This window comes from Cibotium barometz, chromosome 31 (genome assembly GCF_041138505.1).
Source record: "Cibotium barometz isolate CiBa-2024 chromosome 31, ASM4113850v1, whole genome shotgun sequence".
Lineage (NCBI taxonomy): Eukaryota > Viridiplantae > Streptophyta > Polypodiopsida > Cyatheales > Cibotiaceae > Cibotium > Cibotium barometz.
In genome coordinates, this window is record NC_141076.1 from 18,598,960 (window position 1) to 18,605,074 (window position 6,115).

Below are 6,115 nucleotides of genomic sequence, written 5' to 3' on the forward strand. Positions count from 1 at the left end.
GATCCTGCTCTTGAATTACATTCCTCTACCAATGTGCTTGGGATTTATGATCACTTCAGTGACATTTCATTTTAGGAAGGCTTGAATCCCACGATTGTGGTCAACATCTTAAGTGTTAGTGAAGATCTGTTGAATGAGGTTTGTGACTTGCATGTGTTGAAAAGACAACCGCCAAAGATATGTATAGGGTTTCCAACCCATAAGTAAGAAAGACAAATTCCCATGTATCCAAATCATGAGTTGAATATAATGGAATTTGATGCTTGGAAGTCATTTGAACATCTTGAATTGAAATCAATACATAATAAGATGCTTGTAAAGCATTTGGACATCTTGAAATGAAACCAATACATTAAGATTTCTTTTGCGGGGGATGCTACACTGCCATGTGTTGGCTATTTTGGTCAAACTAGATATGTGAGAACTAATTGTGTGCAATGCAGAATGTATGTATTGGGATGATATGGTTGATTTACAGGAAGATGTAATCCTAGGTTGTAAATGGATTGAAGAAACCCAATGTACTATGTGCTGGTTTGAAGAGCAGCCACCTTTCTGATCCAATGCAAGAAAATCATAGTACCACTTTGTGCCAAGGAGGATCCTTCGTTTTAACCCCAACCTCAAAAAACACTTTCCAATCACCTTACCTTCATAATATAAAACCATTCATGACAAGGGCCTAATTTCATCAACTATTGTTTTCCAAACCTAACCATACGAAGTGGTTGACACCAAAATATGGATTTTATCTATGAAAGCCTTAACCTAAAGTCATCAAGGGAACTTGCTCTATAAGCCCCTAAATGTAATCATCTAAGGCAGCTTTGCCATCAACAACCGATTCTACCAAGAAATTTGTATTGAAAATCAGATTCTTTTCTAATGACGCCTCTCCTCTCCTCTAATGAAGCCTCTCCTCTCCTTTTGGATGAAGTAGATGAACAAGGTCAAATTCATGCTGTTGTCAAAGTTAGAGGCTAGAACAAGAAAAGTTCAGGAATAGAAGTTGAAGGATCTTATCAAGGTACCCCATTTACCCTTCTTATTGATTCCAGGAGTACCTATTCATTTCTATCTCTGTCATGTGTGATGAGGTTAAATCTTGCCAAGATAAAAGTTCCCTAATGAGCTTAAAGTGAGCACATGCACATATTGCACACAATTTTATTAATGGGGGTAGAGTTAAAACATGGCCTAATAATTTGAAAAAATAATAAAATTGCATTAAAAATAGTAAGGGAACATGAGAAATAATATTGAAACATATGTAGATGGTGCCCAAGTCAAAAAAATGATTAACTATGCTTTTATAAGATACATACTTATTTTTATAACGTTAGATGGTTGAATGGTCTAAAACAAATGAAGATTAAATTTATACTAGTACTCAACCCGCGCGTTGCTGCGGGTATGTAAAAGACATTAAGAAGCGAAAGATAGGAATATAAGCCGGAATACAAAGGGTCAATCAAAATACAAAGGGTCAATCGAAGGGATGTCTTCTTCTTATTTTTTTAGAAATCTAGGATTTCTTTTTTCTCTCCTCTCCTTGTGCCTTGGTTGTCCATGGTTAATATGTAAAATAGGGTGGTGTTGTGCACATCCTAGCCCATAAAATTAGAAAAAGGGATGGTTGCACGAGAATAGCTAAAATAATGGGTAAAAGAGTGGAGAGCATGAAGAATTATAAAAATAAGCCAAAATCAAGGAAAAAGCAATGGAGGCCAATCAATATAACCCCAATTTAATATAGACTTCGAAATCATCACATTTTTCAATAAATAGGGAGGGAGGGGGCCTCTTTTTCTACACATGTGCATCTTGAGAGATAGTAAGTCCAAAACTACATAAAATTTAGTGACATACCTTGTGTAAGAGTCCTTGGTCCCATACCTAGGCTATAGACTTGCACTTGCATATTACAGAGGGTGCTTTCTGCACCTTGGGGAGAGGACATCTCTAGGCGTGAGCTTTTTTTGAAGAGGAGGAGACCTGTAACATTTAAATCCAACCCCCTACACTTCCCCCAAGTGAAACATTCAAAGGTACATCATGTCAATATTTAAATTTATCATTTATTTTAATTTCTTATCTAAAAATTGAATTTATTTGTATTGCTTCAAACCTTTGTAAATTTTTATTTGAATTTATTCCCTTTGCACAATTTTTAAGAACAAAAATTAACCTTAGGTTCTTTTTCACCGTTAGTGAATTAATTCATGCATAGACCTTAGCTTATCTTTCCAATTTGATTTTTAATGAGCATTTGGATGTAGATTATTATTATTTTTTGCCAAGGAATTGGATTGATACTTGAACTAGGATAAGTTCCAATAATGTTTAGAATATTAGTTAATTATATTTTAGAGAGATAAAATATATTTATACATAAATTAAATTAGTTATGGTATAGTTTGACCTTAGTTTTAGAGAGAGAAAATATATTTAGACATAAATTAAAATAGTTATCGTATAGTTTGACCTTAGAAAAATCTAGGATTTCAAAATTATGATGGAAATAGGTGTAATCAGGTTTAGATATATATTTGAAAAAAATCCTAAAGAGAGAAATAGGGATTAAACCCGAATTCTAGAGAGAGAGAGAGAGAGAGAGAGAGAGAGAGAGAGAGAGAGAGAGAGAGAGAGAGAGAGTGCTAATAAATAAATAGTTTACATACATAACATTAAGTATAATCATAAATAGGGATTAAACTTAGATGAGAGAGAGAGAGAGAGAGAGAGAGAGAGAGAGAGAGAGAGAGAGAGAGAGAGAGAGAGAGAGAGAGAGAGAGAGCTAATAAATAAGTAGTTTGCATATATAACGGTAAGTAGAATCATAAATAGAATTTCTTAGGCTTAATCATCGACGAATACCTAAACTTGTTTGAATTTTAGGGTAGCCATTATTTATAATTATAGAGAGAGAATAGATAAATTATACTAATTTAGAGGGATAATATATGGTAAGAGATTCTAAACGTATGTAGAAATAAATAGATAGAGATATCAACGCTAGAAATCAAAAAAAGTAGGATTGCCCAAGTGAAAGTAGTATAATTCTAGAAAGAGAATGGATAAATTGCACTAATTTAGAAGGAGAATATGTGGTAAGAAATTCTAAATACATGTAGAAATAAATAAATAGAGATATCACGGCTATCAAGAAAAGTAGGATTGCCCAAGTAAAAGAAATCACTTTAGGAAGCAATTCTTAGAGAGAGAAGAAGAAAACAAGAAGAATTCTACAGAGAGAATGAGAAATTCTAGTGAGAGAAAAGAAAATGATCTACTAATCAAGTAAAGTTTAGGTCAAGGATAGATTAAATCTCTGAAATTAATTTTAGATTATTTCTGTTATATTTAGATTAAACCTAAAATTCTCTCAAAGAAGATATAATTTTAGAGAGAGAAAATCCTAGTTAACCTCTAATCAAGAGGTTTAGAATGTCTTATTTAAAAAAGTTGGGTTGTATCTGCGATACAAGTTTAGGAAACCTTGAAAGAATAAATTCAATGAATTTTGGAGTATAGTTTTAGAGAGAGAAAGATGAGAAATTCTCTCTAGAAATTCAAGAATTGAAGGCACAAATCTTATTTTGAGATTTAGGAATCAAAATTAAAGAAGTGTGAATTATTAAGAATATTCCCTTTTTAGAAGTCAAAGAATCAATTATTGAAATACATATAAGATCTTAGAATGACTTTAGTAAGAATCAAGGATAAATGTTTGGATGTGTCAAATCTTAGACCCTTATAGAGGTATAGGATACCCTTTTAACTTTAGCTACTAATTTAGATCCTTAATTTGATTATGACCTTAGAGAGATTTATAATAAAGGACATTCCCTTAGAGAGGATCTTAGTAATTATACGTTAGAAGCCTCATGAAGGATTGAGAAAGTTGGGATAAACCCCAAGAACGAGAATTAGCTCGTGATATTGTGGACACCTCACCATAATCATATGGCTATAAGATTTCAATTGAAGTGACGATTGGAGAGCAGAGAATGTCTCGTTAGACTTACAATGGTTTATATAGTCTCGTTAGACTTACAATGGTTTATATAGTCTCGGTTTCATGTGTGATGTATGATTGCCTAAATCATATCTTATATTGTTTAACATTGTATTCATTTAGGATATTGTTTTTGTGGAAGCCTATGAAGGTACCACATAGGTACGTGCTATATCATTTTCAGATGTCATCCGAGTGGTGGGTCGCATCACAAAGACGGTCACCCAAGACCTTGACCCATCTCGGTCGAACATGGGTGTACTCTTGACAGGTTAGTGTGAGGGACATGAAGCAACTTTGATGTGCATCAGGCAGAGGAGGTCTGGTGGCTTGGATGTACATGTTAGACATATGTGGATCCTGATGTTGATGCATGGAGTGTTCTTGGTTTTGGGAGTGGTGTGGCTATTAGAAGTGGCTCCTTTGGATTTTTTTCACGAGTGTTAGAGTTGGATGTGACACTTATAGGGATTTTTTGGTCAGCACAATGGTCCGAGAGTGTTTTGAATTAGTAGCCTACACTTTCTTGGTATGAGGATCATGGTCGTGGAATCGAGGAGATATTCTGGTGGCTTTTTTTACAGAGATCTACAATATTCTATGTTGATACATTTTGGATAATTATGTATGAGTTAGATAGTGAAAATAGTGTATATTTTATTAAAGAAATGAAATGTTACCGTGGAGTGGGTGAGTGATGAAGACGGTTGTGGGGAGAGCTACAAAAACATTAAATCTAAGAATAACAATCACAATAGAAGTAAGACAGATTCCAAGAGTGATAGAGACAATAACCAATGCATAATTTAGTATTCTATCCCTATGTTACCAAAACAACAATGGGACTTAGACCAATAGTGAGAATGTTCCAATATAACCAATGTGTCTACAATAGGAAAACCTAGTTTTGTGACCCTAGGAGGAAGTGTGGCTCCTTAAACTACACCCTTTCTACCTACGTTACCATTTTATTTAATGCAAGGAGGTCAACATGTACTAACCTATCAACTCCTCTAGCACACAAAACTACACACTTTCTACCTATGTTACCATTTTATTTAATGCCCAGAGGTTGATATCACTAACCTAGGATTCTCTAGCTGCAAGCTCACAAAAATTTAGCAATTTCATAGCTAGTAATAGCCCCTCCAACTTGTGACAAGTGCGGTGTTGAAACATTTATTTAAATATTGTTTGTTGAAAGGACCTATTTTGAGTTTAATAAAACCACTTTCCATAGTAATTGTGCTTAATGTCAAAAAAGAAAAAGTGCTTGCCATACCTTTGCATGCCCTTACCAGGATGCAAGAAAAGCAAGTAGGATTGACGCCTCACAATATGGTGAGATAACTCAAACATTGAGGAGAAGAAGAGTGAAGAATGCTGTTAAAGGTGATGGAAGGGTCCTTGTTCAAAGTGGATTATATGAAGAGGTTGCAACCATCTCCTCCACTCCTCCTTCTGAGAAAGACCATATAGTGGAAAAATTTAAGCAGCTTAAGCAGACTGTGGCTAGGCTAAAACTACTCATACTCAAAAAGAGGGTCAACCAAAAATTGTTACTAGAATGGGAGAATAGCCTAATCCTACATAAGAGGAAATGAGTTGATTAGAAGAAGCCATGAAGAAGGTGTGCGAGGCTAAAGCTGCTAACACTAAAAAATAGGGTCAACAAAAAATTGTTAATGGATGGGAGAATAGCCTAATCCTACTTAAGAGGAGATGAGTTGATTAGAAGAAGCCATGTGGAAGGTGTGCAAGTGCTAGAATTTTTTTTTGAGGATAGGCTTTAAGGCTAGTAAAGGATCTATCATTACCACCACTCCATAGGTTAACATGGTGTCACCCCCAACCTACCATAAGATGCTTTGTCATCTTACCCACTTGAACATGTACTTATCTTTTGTAAGACGGTGTTGGAACATATAAAGCAGCTTGACCTTGTGCTTACTATCAAACAGGAAAAGTCTGACTTTGTGTACATACTTAAGACCTAACAATAGAGGTCGGATCATTTTAAAGTTTACTCAGCCTAGTGTGAAAACTAGTCACTTGTGTATAAATCATTTTTGAAACTAAGCAATAGACAATCATCAC